Source organism: Hemicordylus capensis, chromosome 3 (assembly GCF_027244095.1).
Source record: "Hemicordylus capensis ecotype Gifberg chromosome 3, rHemCap1.1.pri, whole genome shotgun sequence".
Lineage (NCBI taxonomy): Eukaryota > Metazoa > Chordata > Lepidosauria > Squamata > Cordylidae > Hemicordylus > Hemicordylus capensis.
The window spans coordinates 29,847,335-29,874,798 of record NC_069659.1 but is presented as its reverse complement, the minus strand read 5'-3'; the positions used below and the strand labels follow the sequence as shown (position 1 = coordinate 29,874,798).

At 47.8% G+C, this 27,464-nt stretch overlaps 2 protein-coding genes across 2 annotated transcripts in view; one reads left to right on the top strand and one right to left on the bottom strand.

Moving 5' to 3' along the window:
* The window catches only part of LOC128350310 (vitelline membrane outer layer protein 1-like), a 64,224-nt gene extending 57,148 nt beyond the window's left edge, over positions 1–7,076 (bottom strand). Inside the window, exon 1 of the mRNA XM_053308411.1 lies at positions 7,021–7,076. The gene's annotated coding sequence lies outside the window, so the exon portion shown is untranslated. The remainder of the gene's footprint in view (positions 1–7,020) is intronic.
* LOC128350309 (vitelline membrane outer layer protein 1-like) overlaps positions 1–27,464 on the top strand; it is a 381,353-nt gene that overhangs the window by 238,922 nt on the left and 114,967 nt on the right. The window lies entirely within an intron of this gene.

The following is a 27,464-nucleotide window of genomic DNA, read 5'->3' as shown; positions in this document are numbered from 1 at the left end:
CACTACCTTGCTCAATGTCTCTCTCATTCTTCTTTGGAGGCGCTTGACTTCGGTGAAACTGTAAGTAGATTTACCTTGCTTGGTCTCAGTAGTTTGGTGGGGGAAGAAGGGAGGGCAAATGTTTATTTTTAAATGTATTATATTTCTACACTGCTGAAAACCTAGGTCTCTGGACAGTTTAAAATATTTTATTTATTTATTTAGCAAATTTATTGACTGCCTGACTTCCTTAGACTCGAGGCTGTTTATGTAAATTAAAACAACAACGAAGACAAGAGAAGAAAAGTGTGTGTGTGTGTGTGTGTGTGTGTGTGTGTGTGTGTGTGGTGGTGGGGGAAGTAGGGAGAACCTTCCCACACACATTAAAAACTAAAAGCCTGGCAAAATAGATAGGACTCAGGAGCTTCTTAAAGGACACAAGAGAGGGAACATTACAAATCTCAGGAGGCAGAGTGTTCCATAAAATAGCACAAAACCAATCAAAGAATTGCGTTGAATGTGGTGACCCAGCTAGAATTTCTTTAGCTCCAAAAGGTTGCCAGACTCAAATGAGGCAGAGCCAGGGGTGGAGGGGAGGATGCAGCCAAGCTGTTCTCCAAAAAAAGGGGGGTGCGTCAAAAAGGCAGGAGGGGCACATTTCATGAAAATGTCCACTGACTTAGTGGGATTGACCTCAACTTGCCTAACCAGCCGAGGATTATACAGGTGCCCCTCGTTATCCATGGGGGTTCTGTTCTGGCCTACTGCTGTGGATAATGAACAAAACCTTGAGTCAATGGGAAGTAGGGGATTTGGTTCGTTGAGGTTAAAAAGGGGCTAAAAAGGCAGGGAGGAGGCAGAAAGGTGAAAAAAAGTACTGTACCACACTCTCCAATTCTCCAGCTGTCCAGCAATGCCCCCACCCCAAATTTGTCTGATTTTATGTGAAAAATAGCGGGAATTTTTCCCCTAAAGAGCCACAAAAAGGCTCAGTCCAGAAAAATGGTCACCAGAACAAAATAACATAAGGAAAGTCCTACTGTATCAGGACCAAGGCCTATCTAGTCCAGCCTCCTGCTTCACACAGTGACCCACCAGATACCTCCGGAAAGCCCACATGCAAGAGCTGAGGGCATGCCCTCTCTCTAGGGGTGTGCACAGAACCTGCTGGCCCAGTTTGGTTCGAGTCCGGACTGGACTCGAACCAGACCGGCCAAGTTCAGTCTGGCCCCCATCAATCTCCTCTCTGGTATGGTCCAGTCTGGGGGGGGGTGGGGATCATGGATTTGTTTTTAATTTTTTTTTAAAAAAAATTAAAATTAAAATACTTGTGGCCCCTTCAGGGGGCTTCCTGTAGGCTGTGGTGTGCACATGTGTGTTCCTGCAAAGGTTCCCCCTCCCCCCACCAGCCTCTGAAATCGCTGCCATGGCCAGGTAAAGCAACTCTTTTCAGACCATTCGGGCCTCCATAGCTGAGTGCGGTGGCCATTTTGGCCAGCGCCGTGCATAAATAAATGGTCTCTGCGAGGCCTGGCATGGCCCATGGCCTTGCAGAGGTCATTTGCATATGTGCAGTGGCCATTTTGAAAAAAACCAAATGGCGCTGCACATGCACGAATGACCTCTGTGAGGCCGTAGGCCATGCCAGGCCTCTCAGAGGCCATTTATGCATGCGCAGCTGCAGCCAAAATGGCCACCATGTGCAGTTATGGAAGCCTGAATGGGCTGAAAAGAGTTGCTTTACCCAGCTGTGGTGGTGATTTCAGAGGCCGGTGGGGGGAGGAGGAACCTTCGTGGACCCCACTGTGTTCTGCAGGAAGCCCCCTGAACGGCCTTTATTTTATTTTAATTTTTTTTAAAAATTGATCATTCCACGGACTTTTCTGGAGGTTCGGTTCCAGTCCTTATGGAACCGGGGTGGGGTTTGGTTCAATCCTGAACCCCCTAACCTACAGACCGAATCCCCAAACCCCTGGACTGGTCCGCACATCCTTACTAGGGGTGTGCATGGAACCGTCTGGCCCAGTTCAGTATGGTCTGGCCCCTCCATCAAACCCACCTGGTCCAGTCTGGTCCCAAATTTTTTGTTTTGTTTTATTTAAAGATTAAATTAAATGCTAAGTACCTTTAGCCCCTTCGGGGGGCTTGCTCAGGCCGCTAGAGAGAGAGAGAGAGAGAGAGAGAGAGAGAGAGAGAGAGTGTGGGTGTGTGGGTGTGTCTGTGCGGGTTCCCTCTCCCCCCGCCAGCCTTCCTCATCACCGCCATGGCTGCAACCTTTTCAGCCCTTTCGGGCCTCCGTATGAGTGCACGGCTGCCATTTTGGCAGCTGCTGTGCATGCGCCAATGCCCTCTGTGAGGCCATGGTGGGCTGCGGCGGTGATGAGGAATGCTGGCGGGGGGGGGGGAGGGAAGCAGCACATGCACACCCCCTCCCGTGGCTTCAGCAAGCTCCCCGAAAGGGCTAAAGGTACTTAGCATCTAATTTAATGTTTTTTTAAAAATACACGGACCAGCTGGACTGGATCTCAAACCTCCGGACTGAACTGCTGGACTGGTCCACGCATCCCTAATCCCTACCTCTCTCCTGTTCTCCTGCAATTGGTATTGGTATCTCTCCTGTTCCCTTTGAGGCTGGAGGAGGTCTAAAGCCCTCAGACTAGTAGCCATTGATAGACCTGTTCATGAATTTATCTAACCCCTTCTTAAAGACATCAACATTAGGCTGTTGGCTGTCACCATATCTCATGGCAGAGAATTCCATAGATTGATTATGCATTGTTTGAAAAAGTACTTCCTTTTGCCAGTCCTAAATTTCTTGGCAATCAGTTTCATGGGATGATCCCTAGTTCTAGTGTTATGAGAGAGGGAGGAAAAATTCTCTCTATCAATTTTCTCCATGCCATGCATCATTTTATAGACCTCTATCATCTCAGTCTTCTTTTTTCTAAACTGAATAGCCACAGGCCTTGCTTCGTACGGAAGGTTCTCTAGGCCCTGATAAGCTTGGTTGCCCTCTTCTGCACCTTTTCTAGTTCTACAATGTTTTTCTTAAGATACAGAGACTAGAACTACACTACAGTGACCAGAACTGCATGTAGCACTCCAAATGTGGTTGCACCATAGTTTTGTATAAGGGCATTATAACATAAGAACATAAGAACAGCCCTTCTGGATCAGGCTCAAGGCCCATCTAGTCCAGCTTCCTGTTTCGCAGTGGCCCACCAGATGCCGCTGGAAGCCACAGGCAGGAGTTGAGGGCGTGCCCTCTCTCCTGCCATTGCTCCCCTGCAACTGGTACTCAGAGGCACACCCTTGAGGCTGGAGGTGGCCCACAGCCCTCTGACTAGTAGCCATTGATAGACCTCGCCTCCATGAAGTCATCCAAACCCCTTTTAAAGCCATCCAGGTTGTTGGCTGTCACCACATCCTGTGGCAGAGAGTTCCACAAGTGGATCACGCGTTGGGTGAAAAAGTACTTCCGTTTGTTGGTCCTAGACCTCCTGGCAATCAATTTCATGGAGTGACCCCTGGTTCTAGTGTTGTGTGAGAGGGAAAAGACTCTCTCTCTCTCCACTTTCTCCACGCCATGCATGATTTTATAGACCTCTATCATGTCTCCCCGCAGTCGTCTTTTTTCTAAACTAAAAAGCCCCAGGTGTTGTAGTCTAGCCTCGTAAGAAAGGTGCTCTAGGCCCCTGATCATCTTGGTTGCCCTCTTCTGTACCTTCTCCAGTTCAACAATGTCCTTTTTAAGATGTGGTGACCAGAATTGTACGCAGTACTCCAAGTGTGGTCGCACCATAGTTTTGTATAAGGGCATTATAATGTTAGCCGTTTTATTTTCAATCCCCTTCCTAATGATCCCTAGCATGGAATTTGCCTTTTTCACAGCTGCCGCACATTGAATAGACACTTTCAACCAGCTGTCAACCACAACCCCAAGATCCCTTTCCTGGTCCATCACCGACAGCTCAGATCCCATCAGCATATACTTGAAGTTAGGGTTTTTCGTTCCAATGTGCATCACTTTACACTTGCTAACATTGAACCGCATTTGCCATTTTGTCGCCCAAAATGGCAAATCCTTTTGGAGCTGATCCAAGATCCTTTTGGAGCTGCTCACAATCCGTTTGGGATTTCACTACCCGGAAGAGTTTGGTATCATCTGCAAATTTGGCCACATCGCTGTTTACCCCTGCATCTAGATAATTTATGAATAAATTAAAAAGCACCAGTCCCAGTACAGATCCCTGGGGGACCCCACTTCTTACTTCCCTCCATTGTGAAAACTCTCCATTTATACCTACCCTCTGTTTTCTGTCTTTCAACCAGTTAGCAATCCACACATGTACTTGTCCCTTTATTTCATGACAGCTAAGTTTCCTCAGGAGTCTTTGATGAGGAACTTTGTCAAAAGCTTTTTGGAAGTCCAGGTAGACTATGTCAACTGGATCACCTTGATCCACACACTCGTTGACACTCTCAAAGAAGTCCAAAAGGTTGGTGAGGCAAGATTTACCTTTGCGGAAGCCATGCTGGCTCACTCCCAGCAGGGCCTGTTCTTCTAGGTGCTTTACAATTTTATCCTTGATGATACTTTCCATCAATTTGCCTGGAACAGACGTTAGGCTAACCAGCCCGTAATTTCCCGGATCGCCCCTGGATCCCTTTTTGAAAATCCGTGTTACATTTGCTACTCTCCAGTCCTCTGGTACAGAGCCCGATTTCAGGAATAAGTTAAATATTTTAGCAAGGAGGTCGGCAATTTCACATTTGAGTTCCTTGAGGACTCTTGGATGGATGCCATCCGGCCCTGGTGATTTGTTAGCTTTCAGTTTTTCCAGACAGTTTAGAACTTCATCCCTTGTCACTTCTATCAGACTCAGCTCTCTAGCCTCCATCACTAAAAAGCCTGGTTCAGGAACAGGTATATGCTCAGTATCCTCTGCCGTGAAGACAGACGCAAAGAACTCATTCAGTTTCTCTTCAACCTCCATATCCTCCTTAATAATCCCTTTCACTCCTTCATTGTCTAATGGCCCAACCGCCTCCCTGGCAGGTTTCCTGCTTCTGATGTACTTAAAGAAGTTTTTGTTATTCCCCTTGATACTTTTGGCTAAATGTTCCTCAAACTCTCTTTTTGCCTCCCTTATTGTCACCTTGCATTTCTTTTGCCAGAGTTTGTGTTCCTTTCTGTTCTTTTCGTTTGGACAGGCCTTCCAATTTCGGAAGGAAGTCTTCTTCCCTTTTATGGCTTCCTTGACGGTACCTGTTAGCCATGCTGGCATCCTCCTGGACTTAGTGGTACCTTTCCTCCTTTTGGGTATACAATCTAACTGGGCTTCTAGTATTGTGGTTTTGAGTAAACGCCATGCACTCTGGAGCGAAGTGACTCTCCTGATTTTCCCCCTCAGCTTTCTTTTCACCATACTCCTCATTTTGGAGAAGTTTCCTCTTTTGAAATTTAAAATGTCTGTGTTTGACATCCTTGGTGATTCTCTCCCCGCATGTATGCTGAATTTGATGGCACTGTGGTCACTGTTCCCTAAAGGGTTGATGACACTGACATCATGCACCAGGTCCTGGATGTCACTCAGAATTAGGTCCAAGGTCGCCTTCTCTCTGGTCGGTTCCATGACCAACTGTTCTAAGGCACAGTCATTTAGCGTATCTAGAAATTTGACCTCTTTGTCCTGACTTGAATGTGAATTTACCCAGTCTATGTGTGGGTAGTTGAAATCACCCATAATTACAGCCCTGCCTCTCCTTGATGCCTCCCTGATTTCCTCCTGCAACTCCCAGTCACTGTCAGCATTTTGATCCGGAGGGCGATAGCATGTCCCCAGTAGCACGATTCCTTTCCGGCCTTGTATAGTCACCCACAGGGTTTCTGTGGAGGACTCCAGTCCACCTAGGTTTTCTAGCTTGTTAGATTCTATCCCTTCTTTAACATACAGTGCTACCCCTCCTCCAAGGCGCCCCTCCCTGTCCTTTCTATAGAGTTTATACCCAGGGATAACAGTGTCCCACCGGTTCTCACTGTTCCACCATGTTTCTGTTATGCCCACTATGTCTATTTCTGCATTAGCAACCAAGCACTCCAGCTCACCCATCTTGGCTCGGAGGCTTCTGGCATTGGCATACAAGCACCTATACACTGAGGCTTTCCCCTGATGTATGCTATTCCTTTGACTCTTTGACCTGCTGGCACAGCCTCCCGTCTGCTCTTTATGCAGTTCTGCTCCGTCCCCATCTGTCTTATTTGAATTCTTTGCAGCCTCACACTTTAAAGGATGGCTTTTGCCAAACGGGATACTGCCCAGCTCCCATCGGCTGTTCCCCAGGTGTCATTTTAAAAGCTGCTCTGCAAACTTTTTTATTTTAAGTGCCAGCAGTCTGGTTCCAGCTTGGTTGAAGTGCAGCCTGTCCCTTTTGTACAGGCCTTGCTTGCCCCAAATTGTGTCCCAGTGCCTAACAAATCTAAAGCCCTCCTCCCGGCACCAACGTCTCATCCACGCATTGAAACCCCTCAGCTCTGCCTGTCTCACTGTACTTGCGCATGGAACAGGTAGCATTTCTGAGAATGCTACCTTGGGGGTCCTGGATTTCAAAATGCTACCTATCAGCCTAAATTTGGCTTCCAGGACCTCCCGACTGCATTTCCCCACATCGTTGGTGCCGACGTGCAACACGACAGCTGTCTCCTCCCCAGCACTGCCTAGGAGCCTGTCTAGACGCTGCGTAATGTGTTCCCTGAGAGCCAGGAGCTCCTTGCACCGAGCACACACCCATGACTTCTGCCCATGGGGCAAATAGTCATACATGTGGCACTCTGTGCAATACACTGGGAAGTGCCCCTTCCCCTGCTGACCTTCTATCTTCATACTGTTTTAGTTGGCTGTTTACAGTATTTAGGGAGCTTATTGTCCGTTTATTAAATAGTTTATTAGGATAGGTCTCAGCTGTAATGGTCAGCTATTTAACTGTCCAAACAGCCTTTCCCAAGAATGTGAGGGATACGAGGGAGGGATATGTACTTACGTTCTCTTCTCCACCAGGCTCCTTGTGATCCTTGTTATCGTGGGGGCTTGTTCCAGGCTCCCCCGCACACGTCCTGCTAAACTCCTGCAAAACTCCTATGTCCTGTTTGCTATCCCTGTCCGCTATGCTCTGTTCGCTATGCTCTCGGGCCTACACCTCATATGTAGAGTTGCCTTCCAACTGTCACACAGGATGGGAGTCAACGGAAGGAATGTGGGGCCCCTCCCAGCCCTAGCTGACTCCACCCCCACTACTAAGTAACACTGCCTTTAGGTAACCCTAAGAACTCCTAGCCCTGTTATATGTTAACCCTAAGAAGTAACCCTAACAAGTAATACACACAGAGATAGAGAGACTAAGACCTACCCCTTAGAGAGAAACAGCCCCTGCTAAACTCCTCTCTTGGTTTGTTTGAAGTGGAAAAGGATTGATGTTTAGAAGGGCTTGCTCAGCTTCTCAGCTGCATCTGTTCTTCCCAGAGTTGCCTTCTTAGTATAATATTAGCAGTTTTATTTTCAGTCCCCTTCCTAATGATTCCTAGCATGTAATTGGCCTTTTTCACAGCTATTACACATTGAGTTGACACTCAAAGAGCTTTCCACCAAGACTTGAAGATCTCTCTCCTGGTCAATCACCGACAGCTCAGATCCCATCAGCACCGACAGCTCAGATCCCATCAGCACTTGAAGTTGGGTTTTTTTTGTCCCAATATGCATCTCTTCCTTCCTTCCCTTTCTTTCTTTCTTTCATTTCATTTTGTTACCGCCCTTCCAAAATGGCTCAGGGCGGTTTACAATTAAAACAAACCATTTAAACAGTAAAGAGCAAAAACAAAAATGAAATACAATACAACAACAATTAACAATTTAAAAACATTTTAAAACAACAATTACAATCGCAATAAGTAAAAACCTGAAACCGGGTTAAAACATTAAAACCGATTTTAAAATCTTGGAAAGCCAGGCCAAACAAATACATTTTAAGGGCTCTCCTGAAGGCTAATAGAGAATTCAAATTATGGATTTCCACATGGAGCGCATTCCACAGCCCCGGGGCAGCCATAGAGAAGGCCTGTCTCTGAGTCGTCACCAGACGAGCTGGTGGTAACTGGAGACGAACCTCCTCAGATGACCTTAATGTGCTGTGGGGATCATGCAGAAGAATGCACTCTCTGAGGGTACTCCAAAGGCCTTTAGTTCCAGGTTCCAAAATTACCTAGGCGCATCTCTGGTGGCAAGCATGCTCCCATGGAGTGTGATGTGTGAACCTAGGATTTTCTTTGCTGATCTCTGTTTGGCAGCACAAAAATCTGACATGTCCCACATGGTCAAGCTGACTTCAGATCCAGATTACGCATCTCAGATCCATGTCAGGTTAGCGCAGTGCCAAACAGAGATTGGCAAAAAATCCTGGGTTTACATGACACGCTCTGTGGGAAGTTGTGTGTTAGTTGGATGGGAATAGCCAATTCCCATCCAACTAACATTGCTGCAATTGTGAGAACCAACCTGATGTTTATTTATGGTGAGAGTGAATCTGTCCACTACTGTTGCCCTACCTTTGGCTTTGAATTGTAAGGTATTTTCTAGTAGCCAAGTGTGCTTTTCTGTGGACCTTGGAATCGGACAAGCCCACGTTTCCCAGCACTTCTGAGATGTTTGTAGGAATCAGATTGTAGTAGGAAAAACCAGTCAGTCCATTTCTCATATTAACTCAAAGGAATTGCACCTTGAGCCAGTCATCTGGTAGTAAGGATGAACCAACTGTCCCCTTTGGTTTGGATTTGGATGGATGACTGTGAAGCTATTCACACAACCATGAGAAATTGGGCTAAGAGAGCCTAGCCTGGTTTCTCCTGGTCGACTGCTGTGACGGGAGCTGCTTGGTTCCCGGCAGCAAACCACCTAAAGCACCCCTCTCCTTAAACGAGGTTAGCTGAGCTAGCGCTCCACTAACCCTGTTTGGTTGTTCTTGTGCTGCCGCAGCCCAGCTCCACGCCACACCAACACACAAGGAGACCCCCACCAGGAGGCTGCAAGCAGCCTCCCAGGCTCGGGGGCCTCTCCAGGATGCCCCGTGTGCTCACGCAGAACATCCTGGGACTCCTGAGGGCTGTGTGGCCCTGATCCCTGAAGCGCCCGCCAGCTCAGTGATGGAGCTGGCAGCCATGTGGGTGGCTGATTCAGCCGCCAGCTACGAGTGGCTGCTCGTCTGCGTGGAGAGCGGGCTAAGCCTGACAGAAGCTCTTCTCACGGATCATGAGAAGAGCTTCTATATGTGAGCACTGACTGCTGTAGGATCTTCCCCTTAGTGGATGATGCTGTAGCTTAATGGTAGAACACACAAATGAAGTGGAAAAATGATTACTGAATAAATGGTATAATCAGTCCATATATTTATATGTTCATATATTGCTATCAGACATATAATGCACAAAGGAGGAGCACAGACTCCTGTATGGACCCAGAGGAAATAGTTACTAAAGTTTCTTTGATATATCCTTAAAGTCTTTGATAATAAACCTCATGGGTCACTGGAGAAATGAAGAGTTGTAGGTGCACATATTCCAAATCCAGAAGGCAAAGCAGCTGATTAAGATAGATGAATTCTAAGTTCAAAGCCTTGAACAGATGACTGAAGTAGATATGTTCTAATTTTCAGAGTTCCAAAGTAGACCTTATATTCAAATTTCCAAAGTTCCAGAATAGTCCTTGAAAACTGCCTAGGTGCCAGTTTTTTTCACCACAGCTTCCTCATGAAGGACTATGGAAATAAAAGCACAACACTATCTGCTACAATCATACTGCAATATCTTTAGAGTGCTCCATAACATGATGCCTAATTAACAATGAATTCCATACTCCCATGGTATAAAAATAACTCTTACCTGAAGGTAATGCTTCAAAACTTTCCTCAAGGTTGAAACCTTATTTTTACTGAGTGCTACTACATAGACTTCTTATATACAGCTGCCCATAAGGGTTTAACCAGTTACCTCTTAATATGCATCAGGTGGGAGTATAGCATACTAAGTGGAGGAGCAATAAAGCTCTCAACTAGGGATGTGCATAAAACCGGTTCTCCCGGTTTGGTTCGGATCTGAACCAGGTCCGAACCAGACCAGGGTGGTTCGGTTTTGGTTTTGCCAGACCACCCCCCTGGTCCAGTTCGGATCCGAACTGGTTCAGATTTCAAAAAGTAGCTGGTTTTGAAGGGGACCTTGTGTTCTACCTGCAACCCAAATTTCACGTCGATTGGACCTTCCTCTGATTTTTTACAATTTTTAATTTTTTTTTCAATTTTTGCCCATAACTCCCAATGTGGAGCACTTAGGGGCAAAAAGCTGGGGTGGGTGGTAGCCACCCATGGTTGTCCTCCACCCCAACAATCCCAAGGCAATTGGTTGCTCCTAGTATTATTGGTGAATTTTTGAAAATAAATAAGTTCCCATTGGCTAGAATGGGGGTTTGGGGCTGCCCCAGACCCGCCTCTGTGGGGCGGCAGCACCCACAAAGTGGGTCCGGGGCCATGGCAAAAATGGCCTCAGTCCTTCCCAGCAATCCCCGGAGAGATAGGAGTGATGGGTTTTTTTAATTAAGATTTTCTAAGGCATTAAATAATATCTAATTGGAAAGAATAGAATGTGTGTCACTGGGTGAAAGGTGATAAAAAGCCACATAGAGAGACAGTTATTCATTTAATGCCTTAGGAAATCCTAATAAAAAAACCATCACTCCTATCTCTCCGGGGATTGCTGGGATTTTTGCCATGGCCCCGGACCCACTTTGGGGGTGCTGCCACCCCACAGAGGCGGGTCTGGGGCAGCCCCAAACCCCCATTCTAGCCAATGGGAAATTTTCTCTTCTTTTCAAGAAATCCACCAACAATGCTAGGGGCAACCCAACAATTGCCACCCCAGCTTTTTTGCCCCTCTCTCTGGGCGCCCTAACACGTAACACCCAGTCACTCCAACTTAATGCCTACCTACTACCACCACACCTATCCAAGCAACTAAGAGGACACTCAGAGAGACAACACCAACTCTCTGATCTAACAAAAAGGCCACTGCTGTTGCTGCCTGCCAGCACAGCAGCAGCAGTGGAGCAGCACACTAAGCACAACAGCACACACTCAGAGAAGAAGCAGGAGGCGGAGCAGCAGAGCAGCAGACCTGCTGCTCTGTATGATGGGTGATGTGATGCCCAAAGAAACCACTGCCTCACTCAGTGCCTGCCACTGACTAGGCCCGACAGACAGAAGCCAGCCAACCTGCTCTGCTCTGCTCTGCTCTGCTGCTTCCCATGGATGATGCACACACACCCTACATCTGCATCCAAACCAGACCAAGTGCGCAGAGTCAGCACAGGCCAGCAGCCACCAGCCCAGCAACAACAACTACTACTACTGCTACCACCACATCCAGTGTTGCTGCTACACTAACATTCCCATTCCAGTCACGCGTGCCACAGCCGGAGCCTAGCACACAGCCAACAGCTGCTGCCAGCCAGTGCCTAGCAAGCCAAGCCAACATGAGGAGGAGACCTAAGTAGATGGCGCACGCACACCAACCCATCACGACACAACTGCAAGGGGAGAGGGCGCAATTACAGGCAGGAGGAGGAGGCGAGGCAATCCTAGCACAGAGATTTGAAAGTTTAAAATCCACCAGGACAGGACATCTTCTTCTTTTCTACCACCACCAGCTGTAGTGTCTAGTTACTGAGTGCTGTGCAGCAGCTCAGCTGAGCTGCGTGTGAGGATGATAGTAGCTAGTTTAGTTTCAGCAGACTGAGCATTGAGCATGGGCAGTGGCATTGGGAAGGAAGCAACACAATTACACAACACTTACCTGCTGCTGCTGGTTCTAGAAGTTGCCTCTTCTCGTCTTTTCACCTCTTCTTCGTGTGTGTGTGTGTGTGCAGTGAGTGCATGCCTTTTGCCTTACTTGAAAGAAATGCTTCTCTGGTTCACCACCACATATTTGCTCAAGGACAAAGAGAGGCCCAAGGCAGGTGGTGGCACCAGTGCGAGTGCATGTGTGCTGGTGGTGTTTGCCACCACAGGTATTTTGTGTGTGTATGTGTGCGCTGCTAGATAGGAGGGTGGAGGGAGGGAGGGGAGGGGGGAGGAAAGGGGGGAAGAAAGGGGAGGGGGAGAGGGATGTGGCAGAGGGGATTGAAGGGGGAGGAGGGTCCGGCTCAGAGTTGGGTCAGCCACATATTATGCACACACGTGATCACGTGTGTGCTTCGGTGGGAGACCAGATTCTCATCATCTGCCAGGCCGGGGTTTGGGGGCAGGTGAGGTGGTGGTGGGCTGGAAGGGAGGATGGAGGGTGGTGAAGAGGAAGGGGGGAGGATGAGGGGAGGGATGGAGAGAGGCATGGGGGGGAGGAAAAAAAGGTAGACAGACACATAGCACAGACACAGAAGACAGCACACTACACAGAAAGCATCCACACACAGAGACAGTGCTAGGCATCCATTCACACAGATAGACAGACAGACACACAACAGGAAGAGACAGACTGAGCCTGCACCACACACACACACACACACACACACACACACACACACACACCCAATTATCCCCCTGCATAGCTATCAATCAATATGTTGTGTTGGCAGCCAGTTCATTGCTATTCTGATGGTTTTTGGCTTTTTTTTTTTTTTTTTTGCCATCAGCCAACATCAACAGTGACCACAATCAAGATGAACATAAGATAATAATTCATTCGTTTCATTATAAAAAATCATCCAATTATTTTCTCCATGTAAACCAAGGTGCCCCCCCACACACACACACATGATTTCTGGTAACATTTTCAATAAAATCAATTCATTTAGCATTCATCAATCATTTTCTTCTCCCTTTGTTACCTCTTTTTTTTCCTTTTGCATAATTTTGAGGGTTGGTTTTAACATGGGGTTTTACAGAAAAAAAATTTACATGTTTATTTACATACAAGTATTTACAATATTTACACTGCATTAATGTATACCCGCCGCTGCCGCTGAGTCTAGTACTATTTGGGCTGTGCTACTTTTGGGGTGTGTGCCATGCCCACGCCAGGTCCCCAAATGTTGACAGGTGGAGAGATAAGGGCCTGTGCTGGTCAGCATTGGGTTTCTTTTTAGGTGGGCATGGGCATTGTAAACGTCTGGCCAGTCGCAGCACTACAACTACTACTACCAATGCATCTGTGTGTTGGCACACTACATGCTGCGACTGGCTGGCACAGCTCAGCATCTGGCACGTCAGCTCAGCTAGAGGTGGATGGGGGAGGGTAGGGATAAGCACAGAGGTCGAGCCAGGCAGGTGACCAACCATAGGGCAACCCACGGTAATCACTCGCCCGGCTCAAACTCCAGCTTGGGGTAGCCCAACAGGGGGAGGTTCACCTTCAGGAAGACCAGCTGCTCCACCAGACCAGGGTCCAAGCGGGAGCGAGAGGGTGTCACCATGTCCCCGGCACATGAGAACACCCGCTCGCTCTGGACACTGGTTGGGGGACAGGAGAGGAGGCGCACAGCCACCACCGCCAGGTCCAGGCAGACTTGGTGGCGGCTTGCCCAGAACTGTGCGTAGTCCACACCGTCTTCCTCCACAGGCTCCTCCAAGTACTGCGCAACGCATTGCTCAGCACTGGAGGGGGGCCTGGCAGGTCGAGCCTCCCACATACCAGGCATGGTGCCATAGCAGAACCGCTGAAACCACTGGGCGGATCTCGAGTCGGTAGCAACTGGCTGCTGCGATGGCGCCGCCTGGGATGCCGCACTGCTGGACTGGGAAGAGGAAGGGGAAGGGGAAGCTGACGCCGGCTGGCTGCCCATGCTGCTGCTGGGTGCGGGTTGGGTGGCTGTCCCCGCACCACTACCAACATCCTGGTCTCTGCGGGCCCTAGTGGCCTCCTCCTCCCTAACCTTCTCTACCAGGATGCCCCTCCACCTGGGCAATTCGTCGGCACTCACAGCATTGCCCTTGAGGGCTGGGTGATAGAGACAAGTGAGGACATACTCCTCCCTCTCTCCCAGCACCCCAATGAGCCGCCTGTCAACCCCAGACCTCAGCCTCCCAGCCAGAGCATGACCCTCTGGTGTGGTCAGAGAAATCTGGAGTTCACCCATCAGTTTATCCAGACCCATAGCTGTGGGCAGCGCCTGGCTCAAGGGAGTGGTGTCGGCACGCAAGCCCTTCGTGGCAAATTGGAAGGGCTGGAGTGCCAACACCGCCTCAGACATCTGCTTCCACTCTGCGTTCGAGAGGTCGCAGACATCCAAGGACTCGTCCCTCGCCAGGGTGACAAGGGCTCTCTCCTGCTCCAACAGGTGCTGGAACAGGAGGAAGGTGGAGTTCCACCGCGTCTCAACATCCGAAGGGATGAGATGGCGAGGAAGCCCAAGGTCATCCTGCTTGTGGCGAAGCAGTCTCCTGGACTTCTCGCTGCGGTGGAAGTGGGTGGCCAGCTTGTGGGACTTATCCACAAGCGTGGCCGTGGCAGCAACAGCAACTGGGATGGGGCGGCCCCCCCTCTCCTGGGACGCCTTCAGCTCCTTAAGGCCAAGGGCGTCCCAGACGGTCAGATGGAGCATGTGTGCCATACACCATATGTTCACACAGTCCATGATCATCTCAACAGCGGCGGTAACGTTGGCTCCATTGTCGGTGAAAATGAAGCCGCGGGAGAGGTGTGGACACCCACCAATCCACTCCTCTATCTGGCGGTCGAGTACGGCCGCCACCTACTCCCCGGTGTGCCTTGTGTCCATCGTCTCCATGTGCAGGATGGCCCACCTGTGCCGTAGTGCAGCCGGAGCCACACCGGACCCGGAAACATCGCCCGAGGAGGTCCCCTCACTCTCCGATCCCCACCAGTGGGCAGTGAGGGCCAGGAAAGAAGCGTGCATCCCACTGACACTGGTCCAGAGGTCAGTCGTGAAATGCACGCTTGTTCCGGCCGGAGCTGCACGCAGCTCGGCCGACATGAGCTCCCTGCACCGGCGGTACAGGGAGGGGACCACATTCCGGCTGAACGTGGTCCTTGAGGGGATGACGTATTCGGGCACCAGGTATTGGAGAATCTTGCAGAAGCCGTTGTTCTCGACCACCTGAAACCGCTGGTCATCGGTAGAAATCATCTCCCCTATGAAGCGGGTGAGGTGATGATGGTCCACGCGAACAATACGCTGGCTGCCCGAGGACTGCGTCCACTGCCGGACGGGCAGTGTAGCCTGCCTGCTTGCTGGCACACTGCCGCTGCCCGCCCTAGTGGCAGATGCACAAGACGCACTAGCGCTGCCAGCCTGTCCCCTGAGACCTGGGTGGTGATGCTCTATGTGTCTCCACATAGGCATCGTACCCAGGTGCGCAGGGTTCTTTCCATGGCTGACAAGCATCCTGCAGTGGACACAGCGGGCGTGGAATGGGGCATCTTGAGGGACCTCAAAATGCACCCATACACCACTGCCCTTGGCCTCCTGCGCCATGGGCGCCGTTCTAGGCTGTTTTTTTTGGTTGGCTGCAGTCCTGGGGGGGCGGGGCGGCCGCCGCTGCCTGCCCACTGCTGCCACCCAACCCGCCCCTTCCATTCTCCACACCAGAGGAAGGGCCCGGCTCCACTGGCATCGGAGAGGCAGGCCTCTCCTCCACAACGTCACCAGACCGCTCCCCACCAGAGTGTTGGGCTTCACGAGGGGGGGCCCACTGAGCAGTGAAAGGATAGGGGGAAGGGGCCCCAGAGGGAGGGAGAACCTGGCTACATCCTCCCCGCCCTCTACCTGCTCTTCCACCACCACAGTCTCCTCCACCACAACAACTGGCGGTACCTCAGCAGCACCTGGTGCTGCCGAGGAGGGACCCGCCACAGCCCCAATGCCTCTGACGCGATTGCCAGCAACAGGCGGCATGGGCAAATTCATCCTGCGGACAGAACTCGGAGCTGGGGCAAAGATTTGCCCAATGGGGAGGAGTGGGGTGTCCTCAGGCTCCCCGCATCCTCTCCCTCTCCGTGCCGCAGGCGCACCCCGCACCTGGCCTCTCCCACGTCCTCTGCCTGGCAAGCTGGCGGAAGGCCTGGCCAGAACACAGCGATCGCCTTTGCCAGGCATCCTAGTTGTTATCTAGGAGTAGGGAGGGAGACTTTAAGAGTAAGGCCAGAAAGGGGCAAAAAAATAATTTGGAGGGGGTTGTAAGGGGCGAAAAAAACACCAATCGATTGTGAGCCGGCGGGAGGGGGGGGAGTCTGTTTTGAAAAAGTAAGCCAATTAGGGGGGAAAGGAAGACTTTTTGATATGGGGGGGAAGGCAATTGAAGTGAGGGGGAGGGTGACCTTTTAAAATTTGGGAATCAAGCCAATTGGGGAGATGGGTCTGGGAGGATTTTTTAAAAATTGGGGATTAAAGGGTGGACAACGGGCAGTTGGGTGGAGTAGTTGTGGTGTGGGTGGCAAGTTTTTTTTTTAATTTTGGGGGAGAGTGGATGGGGGGAGGGCACAGCACCTACTGGGGGGGAGGGATGCAGTCAAAGCTTGGGCACCTGCAGATCAAAGGAGGAAACCCTTATTTAGTGAACTGAAACACACAGTGTGGTATGGTTCTGGCGGGTGGTTTTCAAGTAATGCTCCTGTGGGGGGAGCATCAACCTCAATGCAGCCTATTTAGTGACTTTAAATTGCACACAACCAAAACCAGAACCCAGTCGCACCTGCACAGAAGTTGAACCCACCCACAGTGTGACTCTGCCCACCATGGCAAGCAAGCAGCAGCAAACACTTGATGGCAGCATGGATGGAACATCATCATCATATATGTGTATTGGCACAGCAGCCATGTAGTAGCAGCAAGCATCAGAGCAGAACCCATGACCCCACTCTGCCCCACCCAGAGGCCAGGAAACTCTCTGGCATGGCATTGGCACACAGCATGTAGTGGCAGCATCGGAACCCATGACCCCACTCTGCCCCACCCAGAGGCCAGGAAACTCTCTGGCATGGCATTGGCCCAGCATGTAGTGGGAGCATCAGAACCCATGACCCCACTCTGCCCCAGAGGCCATGAAACACTCTGGAAGGCACCTGTTCAAAGACCAACTGCAAGACGCATGCAATGCAACGCAGCACACAGCAGCAATTTCTTCATTGAGCAAGAAGACACAAGTTACAACAGTACATCTCCTCTCCAAGGGTCCCTCCCTCCTCCCCACACCCCAATGCATTTCAAAATAGGGGTGTCCCTATTTGAAACCGCCAACTAGGGAGGGAAAGGGGGCAACAAAAGGTACACAATTGCACACGCACTAACCCCTCTTCTTCCGGTCCTTCTCCTGCCGCTCACTGCTGGTCACGGATACGCCACTGCCAGCCAGCCACCCCTGGGCTGGGACACAACAGGGTGGCCGCACGAGGCACAGGCAGCCGGGGTAGGTCAACGATGGAGGGGCAGAAGTGAGGAGACAGACAACACTATTTGTGTCGCTCAACTCACCCCCAAGCAGAGACAAATGAAATGAACAACTTTTAAAAGAAAAAAACCCGATGGCGGGAACCTCCAGGTGAGGTCGGAGGTAGGCTACTGTGTGGCTGCAGCTGTGGGAGGAAGAAGAAGTGAAGGGAAGGATGAGGAGAGAGAAAGAGAGAGAGAGAGGAAGAAGAGAGGAGGAGCTGTAATGTAGCAGCAGGGGGGGATTCGGGTGTGGGAGGACAGCAGCAGCAGCAGTCCCAAGAGGAGAGACCAGAGGGTGTTTGGGGGGTGGGGTGTGTTTCAGGGGGTCTGAGGTATGTAGCAGGGAGTTGGGGGGGCAAGAGGGGGAGAGACCAGAGGGTGTTTGGGGGGTGGGGTGTGTTTCAGGGGGTCTGGGGTATGTAGCAGGGAGTCAGGGGGGCAAGAGGGGGAGAGACCAGAGGGTGTTTGGGGTGTGGGGTGTGTTTCAGGGTGTCTGGGGTATGTAGCAGGGAGTCGGGGGGCAAGAGGGGGAGAGACCAGAGGGTGTTTGGGGTGTGGGGTGTGTTTCAGGGTGTCTGGGGTATGTAGCAGGGAGTCGGGGGGCAAGATGGGGAGAGACCAGAGGGCAGGGTGTGTTTTGGGGGGATTAGTGTTCGTCAAGGGGGCAGAATCTGAGTGGGAGGGGGCAGGGCAGGAGTGGAGGAGGTGGCAGTGGGGGGAGTGGGTTTCTGGAGGGGAGGGGGGGAAGCTAGAAGCAGAGGACCACACAGAGGGGAACAATCAATGAAACCAAACCAATCAATAATGAAAAAAAGTCCAAAAAAGAAAACCTGGGACCAAACTGGGCAGAAAGTCTGGGGTGGGGGTGGGGGAGGAACCAACAACAACCAGCAGGGAGGAAGGGACAGGGAGTGGGATACACACACAGCAAAACCAGAACCAAAAGAAGAAGCTAATCTCACAACAAAATCCAAAGGAAGACAGGACTCAACAGGCAGCAGCACCAGGGAGGATAACACTCAGTCTGGGTGGGAGGGGGCAGGGCAGGAGTGGAGGAGGTGGCGGTGGTGGGGGGAGTGGGTTTCTGGAGGGGAGGGAGGAGGGAAGCTAGGAGCAGGACCACACACAGAGGGGAACAATCAAAAATTTGAATCAAAACAATCTATATGCAAAGTAAAAAAAGGAAACCTTGGACAAAAGGCAGCCAGAAAGTCTCGGGGGGTGGGTGGGTGGGCAACAACTACCCGGGAGGGACTGGGGAGTGGGTGGGACACACACAGCGAGCAAAACCAAAACCAGAAGAACCTAATTCCACAACAAAATCCAAAGGAAGACAGAACTCAACAGGCAGCAGCACCAGGGAGGATGAACACTCAGTCTGTGTGGGAGGGGGCAGGGCAGGAGTGGAGGAGGTGGCGGTGGTGGGGGGAGTGGGTTTCTGGAGGGGAGGGAGGAGGAAAGCTAGGAGCAGGACCACACACAGAGGGGAACAATCAAAAATTTGAATCAAAACAATCTATATGCAAAGTAAAAAAGGAAACCTTGGACAAAAGGCAGCCAGAAAGTCTCGGGGGGGGGCAACAACTACCCGGGAGGGACTGGGGAGTGGGTGGGACACACACAGCGAGCAAAACCTAAACCAGAAGAACCTAATTCCACAACAAAATCCAAAGGAATGCAAGACTCAACAGGCAGCAGCACCAGCGAGGAGGGAAACAATCTTATCTGGGTGGGAGGGAGGGAGGGGGGAAGCTAGGAGCAGAGGGCCAGAGGGGAACAAATTAACAATCAAAATCAGAACCCAAGGAATCAATTGCAGCAATAATATAAACGAAATCCTCAGAAACAGAACTCAAGCAGCCAGCAATAACAATGGCACAAGTTATTAATTAAAAACCAAAAGCAGCAAATATATAAATTTACACAGAAGCAATAAAAAATCAAATTGAATGAAAGTCAAAAAGTGGAACAAAAGTCAGGCAAGAAGGCACAAAAACAGCAAAGCAATGCAGAAGATGGGTGGGGGTGGGGGGGAGGGCAAGCCAAAACTTTGGGAATGAGGGAGAGAGAGAAAGGGTAAAGGGAGAAGAGAACAGAAGAAAACACAACAGGAAAAGTTGGGAAAAGTTGAGGTGAAAATAAAGAGGTAACTTTGGACAGATGAGACAGACACAGAGGGCAGATGGACAAAAGGTGGCACACAACAACACACAGAGAGAGCAGAGAGACAGACACACACTAATATGACACACAGTCAGGGACTCACAGCAGACACCAGCAGCAAAAGAGCAAGGTCTCAGAGATGATCCCACAACTGCAGCCAAGAGAAATTTCTAGGCAAGGGGCTTGGGTTTATATAGGTTTGAAATTCCCTCCTTTGGAAGCCCACACCTTTGCACTCCCCCCACGGCCAACAGGGTGCCTGCTCTCAACAGTGCAACAGCCAAGCAGCCTACCAGACCAAAGGACTCATTCTGGCCAATCAAAGGATCAATAGCGCAGCCAATACAATGCCTGAAAATAGCATCACAAAATGGATGCCAGGAGCAAAAGTTTCAGGAATGAGCCACAAAATGGAGGACACACTTCTAACTTCACAAAGACACTCAAGACACTCAATTGAAGCCTCTGGCACTCCCGAACCGGCTCGGATTCGGTCCGGATCGGTCCCAAAAGGGCCCGATTCGGTCCGGGATCGAACCGCCGAATCCGAACCAGTTCGGAACGAACTGGTTCGGATCTGAACCGAACCACACATCCCTACTCTCAACACTAAATCCATACAAGGAGATGTTTAAAGAGAAATTGTCAAATGTTATTTTCTCAAACATATTATAAGTTATTCAACTGTAATTTTACTCAGGGGACATCATATGTAATCACTTCCATTATCAATTTTAGACAAACCAAAAGCCAAAATGGCAAAGATTTTTTTAAAATTAAGAGCATCACATAAACCATCATCCATTTCCAAAGTACAGTCATAACACTGAATATAGAATACAGGATACAATAGCTGACACAGATACCTGCAAAGTATCTTATAAAAAGCAAGACAAGTCCAATTGAGTGTTTAAACCTCCCATTCCCATAGATTTAAACTTGTGTATGAATTCTGCTTCTTTTTGTAATAGGATTTCCCGCACATCATCCCTTTTAGATGATTCAGATCTATATTTAAATAGGATGCAGACTTTAAGATCTTCTGGGAAATGGCCCTTACTCATGAAGTGAGAAGTCAAGGGAGCTTCTAGAACGCAGTTTTTCAGTCTAGATAAATGCTCCAGTATTCTGTTGCGCAAGGGTCTAGTGCTCATGCCAATGTAAATGGCAGGGCAAGGACGTGAGATTAAATATACAATATTCCTCGTACTGCAATTGCCAAAACAATCCAATGAGATGATTCTGTCTATGGTAGGAATAAACACCTGCTTATCACCAATCATAAGATTACATATCCTGCAGTGACCACAGGGATTAGATCGATAAGGATCATCTCTAAAGAAAATTTTTCTATCTATAGCAGCTCTTATTAGAATATTACTAAGATTTTTAGCTTTACGAAAAGCTATACAAAGTGGTGAATCACAACCTGGGATATCTGCAACCAAGTGCCAGTGATGGCGTATAATGTTTTTAATTTGATATCCCAGAGTAGAAAACTCCAGGGACCAAGTAAGACGTCGTCTTTCAGATTTTGCAGAGCGGGTAAATAGTTTAGATCTATTCTTCAATCTAGCTTTCTGAATAGCTTTATATAATGTTCTATGTGGATATCCTCTGTGTTTTTTAAAAAAATATTTTAGATTCAGGCAGCAATTTTATTTACAGGTTAAAGGGGTGGCCATGTGCTCTCCAGTAGCCCCTGATATTGCTATTCTATTTATGAATCATTTGGAAGTGAAATATTATTTAAATCCTTCATTTAATCCATTTTTCCCATTTATTTTTTAAGTTTTGGAGATACATTGATGATATTTTCTTAATATATACTAATCCTGACAAGGTTCAAGATTTTCTGCATTGGATGAACACAGTTCAACTTCATATCCAATTTTCAGGACAATGGCATCAACAAGAAATACCTTTCTTGGATACAAAAGTTCTAGTTAATTCTGCAGGGGTTCTCCCTCTGGGTGTATATAAAAAACCAACTGACAGGAGAAGCTACCTTCACAATTCCTCCTGGCACCCCAGACAAATGAAGGACAGCTTCCCATATAGTCAATTGCTTAGGATCAAACGCATTGCCACAAATCCTATGGAATTTGAAAAGGAAGCAAATACTATGACTCAATTTGAACACAGAGGATATCCACATAGAACATTATAGCATATTAGAGTGGATTCATAGTGTCTCATTGAAAATCTCATTTGCTATCATAGAATCCATACTCAATACCTCAGAAACAAGAGAAACCCATGAGGGTGGTTGGCACCCTGTGTGCACTACACCACCACTCGCTCTGGGCCACCCCAGCACCCCCCAAGTGCACTTATGGGGCTGCTGAAAGCTCCAATATAACTTCTTATGAGGAAAAACCTTAAAGACGCGTAAACTTCAACAATTAACCAAAAATCAGCCCTCTGCCCAAATCCTTTGAAAAAATTCAGGTAGCTTCCTTGCCCACCCTAGGAACTACCACCCACCACACTCCACTCTATGACACCCCTTTGCCCCCGACGTGAAGCTATACATTTGCTGACACCTCCATGCTTCTTTATGGAGAAAAACCTTAAAGACGCGTAAACTTCAAAAATCACTTAAAAATCACACCTTTGCCCAATTCCTTTCAAATAATTCTGATAGCTTTCTTGCCCACCCTAGGAACTACCACCCACCACACTGCACTCTACGACACCCCTTTCCCCCTGATGTGAAGCTATACATTTGCTGCAATCCTAATTATTCTCTATGAGGAATTCAAAAATACTTTAACAATTCACTAATAATCAGAGGAGTGTCCAATTGACTTGGGATTATTTGGATGGTAGGCACCCCGTCTGTCTACCACCCACCCCGCTTTTGTGCCCCTAGGTGCTCCACAATAGGGGATATGGACTGGTTCGGGTCCCATTATACTCTATGAGAAAAATAATTATAAATATTTCAAATATTCATAAAAAAATCATAGGGGTGTCTGATTGCTTCAGGGTTTGCATGGTTGTTGGCACCCATGGGTGCTCCACAACAAAGAATAATGACCTGGTTCGAGTCCAATTATATCATATGAGAAATAAATAAAAATAATATTCAAAAATTCATAAAAAATTGTACGAGTGTCCAATTGCTTTGGGGTTTGGGTGACAGGTACCCCTGGGTGCCAGCTACCATCCTACCAAATTTAGGGTGTCCAAACTGATCTGGACTGGTCCAAAAAGGTCCAAACAGAACCACACCAGTTCGGTTCAAATCTGAACCAAACCGGGGGTGGCTCGATTCGGATCCTAACCTCCAAACCGAACCGGTACGGATCTGAACTGGTTCGCACATCCCTAGTCCTTCATGAGGAAGCTGTGGTGAAAAAAACTGGCACCTAGGCAGTTTTCAAGGACTATTCTTGAACTTTGGAAATTTGAATATAAGGTCTACTTTGGAATTCTGAAAATTAGAACATATCTACTTCAGTCATCTGTTCAAGGCTTTGAACTTAGAATTCATCTATCTTAATCAGCTGCTTTGCCTTCTGGATTTGGAATATGTGCACCTACAACTCTTCATTTCTCCAGTGACCCATGAGGTTTATTATCAAAGACTTTAAGGATATATCAAAGAAACTTTAGTAACTATTTCCTCTGGGTCCATACAGGAGCCTGAGCTCCTCCTTTGTGCATTATATGTCTGATAGCAATATATGAACATATAAATATATGGACTGATTATACAATTTATTCAGTAATCATTTTTCCACTGCATTTGTGTGTTCTATTAACACAGTATTTTGATTGTGATCTCTTGATTTCACGTGTTCTCCCTTTTTGTATTGTGTAGCTTAATGGTAGAGCATCAGCTTGTATGCAGAAGGCCCAGCTTCACTCCCTGGCATCTCCAGGTAGGGTTAGGAAATTCTCCTGGCTGAAATGTTGTGAGATGCCCTGAGCAGTAGTGTACTGGAGGGGCAATAAATAAACCTTGGAGAGCCACTGCCGGTCAGTATAGAGAGTTCTGAACTAGGTGGACCAATGATATAACTTGACGTAAGGTAGCTTCCCATATTCCTATCTTTCCTCTACGGGCAGTGTCTGAAAAGCTTTGTGAAAAAGGATTCAGAGAGATATTGGCTGGAGGAGAAGGGACGTTATCTTTACAGTGGTAAAAATTCTCAAGATTGTTATCTTTCAGCTATATTTCTACACTGCAGTTTAGAAAAGACAGTCTTCCATGGATTTCTCCATCGGCATCATGCTCTTCCTGACCTTCGGCTGCATCTCTTCCCGAAAATATAAATCCATCATCTCAGTGAAGAATGGATCTCGTTGGGGGAAATGGGCTAAACCAGAGTACTGTCCTAAAGGTTATGCTTATGCATTCCAATTGAAGGTAAAAATCTCCTTCGCTCCTTTTAGGAACCCCAGTGCTGAGCAGAAGTCACAGCTCACTCTCTTTGAACTTGCTTCCTTCTTTTCTTTCTGTACACTCCTCAGAAAATAGTTATTGAACCCTGAAAGGAAAGCTGAGGAAACAGTAGAGCTTAGTAGAGATGTGCAAAACGATTTGGGTACAAAATGATTTGTACCTGAATCTGGCTGATTCGGGCAATTCGTAGACAAAACAAATCACCCCTGTCCGCAATTGCGCAGATTGGGGTACAAAACAAATCACTCCAGATTCAGACCCCCCAAATTCAGAGATTTGGACCTCCATTTTGTGGCCTAAGTGGGTTGGGTGGTAGTGCCCAATGGGCTGAAGCTACAGTACCACCCAAATTTCAAAGAAATTGGGCAAAGGGGTGATTTTTCTAATTTAATAATACTATTATTACATTAAGATATATGCATAGATAGTATATATATATGTGTGTGTGTGTGTGTGTGTGTGTGTATACACACACACACACACACACACACACACACATAATAAACGCACACATGTGATACTCCCAAAAAGAGAGAAAGAAATTTAGCTGGCTTTCAACAAGCGAACACCACCATGTTCATTTTCAAAACTCCTCTTTGGTTTTTTTAGCTTACTGACACACAGACACAGACACACACAGAGTGATTAAGTAAGTAATTATGTAATGAGTGTGTAATTAAGTAATAACTCATTTTAAGGAAGGAGGAAATTTGAAGATATTACTACCGACTGCCATTTCCTATTATAAAGGTAAAATGTGCTGTCAAGTCAGTTTTGACTCCTGGTGCCCATAGAGCCCTGTGGTTTTCTTTGGTAGCATACAGAAGGGGTTTACCATTGCCTTCTCCCATGCAGTATGAGATGATGCCTTTCAGCATCTTCCTATATCGCGGCTGCCCGATATAGTATCAGTGGGGATTCGAACCAGCAACCTTCTGCTTGTCAGTCAAGCATTTCCCAACTGTGCCACTTAAGGTGGCATTTCCTGTGATAAATGCTCAACAATTTCTAAGTCATGCCAGTTATATTATCCCTTCCTCTTGATTTGTCCAACACTAAATGTCACGAGAAAGATGTCATGGGTTAATACTGATCAATATAAAGCATAATTTGATCTGTGGGAAGCTCTGAAAACTTTAAACCCTTCTTATTACAATGAATTTTACAAATAAAAATAATTGCAGATACACTGGCAGATACACTAGAGGAAGCCACAGGGCAGACTTTTTAAAATCTCTCTCTCTCTCTCTCTCTCTCTCTCTCTCTCTCACACACACACACACGCACCCTTATGTTAAGCAATTAATGCATAGCATCTAGAATATCAATATATCAAAAGGACCTCTTAAAGGCTTCCATGTTTAAAATAATTACTAATTTCTTTTCTTTTACAATATGGCAGCGACTAAGCCAATTATTTGAATTGCTTTTCTTTAAGATGTTAATTTTTCACCTTAAAGTTGGTCAAAATGCTATTATATCTACCTTTGGAACGTTAGCTCTGTTGCATTTCTGCAAACCACATGCTCTTCCCCTGATTTGAAAACTGATGGCAAATGTGAATGAAGGAAACTTTTGTACCTTCATTTGATGTGGAAGCATTTTTTCAGTCTCTGCTCTCAGTCAGTTACCTCACCTGTTGGCCCTCCTGGACTGGTCTGGTTCTGGTTTTTTGTTTTTTGTTTTGCAATGGCAAGAGAATCTCCTCTCTCCCCAACAACAAGAGATACTGAGAGAAAGTCAGTCACACCACCATGTCCGAGTGGCTCCATGTTGACATAGAGAAAAAGATTTGGGTGTCATCAGCATACTGATAACACTCTGCACCGAATCTTCTGATGAAACAGCAGCAGAAACAGGAAGGGGATACTTACCAGACAGTTTTCAGAATAATAAAAACAACAAGACTGGATAACACTCATGTTGTTTTTTAAATAGTCCCTAAACTAGCTGAAGTAATACAGAAGACAGTGATTGTAAGCATGTGCAGAGGAGTGTGAAGCTTTGCAGCATGGAGTTGGGGGGCAACTTTGAGGAATAGACTGACTAAACTAGGGGAAGCCACAGGGCATTTTTACTGAGTAGTGTATGTGTGTGTACTCAAAAGAGCACTTTTATGTCATGCAGAGAGACATCTAGACCCATTTCAGACTGGCTTTTGGGCGGGCTATGGGGTGGAGACTGCCTTGTCGGCCTGATGGATGATCTATCAATTGGGAATTGATAGAGGAAGTGTGACTCTGTTTGTCCTTTTGGACATCCTGGTGGCTTCCGATACTATTGACCATAGTATCCTTCTGGAGCGTCTGAGGGGGCTGGGAGTTAGAGGCACTGCTTTGCAGTGGTTCTGCTCCTACCTCTCGGGCAGGTTCCAGATGGTGTCCCTTGGAGACTGCTGTTCTTCACAATCTGAACTTTTGTATGGTGTGCCTCAGGGCTCCATATTGTCTCTGATGTGGTTTAACATCTACATGAAGCCGCTGGGAGAGATCATCAGGAGATTTGGCGCAGGGTGTTATCAGTATGCTGATGACACCCAAAACTCTTTTACCCTGTCAACATCATCAGGAGAAGGCACCACCTCCCTAAATGCCTGCCTGGAGGTGGTGATGGGCTGGATGAGACTGAATTCGGATAAAATGGAGGTACTTATTTGTGGGGTCAGGACACGAGAGATTCTATCTATCTATCTATCTATCTATCTATCTATCTATCTATCTATCTATTTAAAATATGTCTATACCATCCAAAACCTGTGTCTCTGGGTGGTTTACAATTAATATCATTTAAAACATCGAATCAATTAACAATTAATATCATTTTAAACATTGAGATTTTGATCTGACTGTTCTGGATGGGGTCTGTCTGTTCTGGTTGGGGTCACACTTCCCCAGAAGGAACAGGTATGCAATTTGGAGGTGCTTCTGGACACAAACCTTTCCCTGGTATCCCAGGTGGCCAGAAATACCTTCTATCAGCTTTGGTTGATACACCAGCTGTGTTCGTTTCTTGAGATAAATGACTTCAGAACAGTAGTACATCTGCTGGTCACCTCCAGACTTGACTACTGCAATGTGTTCTATGTGGGACTGCCTTTGTACCGAGTATGGAAACTGAAGTTGGTCCAGAATGTGGTAGCCAGGTTGGTCTCTGGGTCATCTCAAAGAGACTGTATCACTTGTATCTTAAAAGTTCCACACTGGTTGCCAATACGTTTCCAGGCAAAATACAAGGTCTTGTTTATAGCCTATAAAGCCCTAAACAGCTTGGGCCCTGGGTATTTAAGAGAACATCTTCTTCGCTATGAACCACACCGCCCATTGAGATCATCAGGAGAGGTTTTTCTGCAATTGCCACCGGCTAGTCTGGTGCCTACTCAGCGATGGGCATTCTCTGTTGCTGCCCTGAGATTTTGGAATGCATTCCTT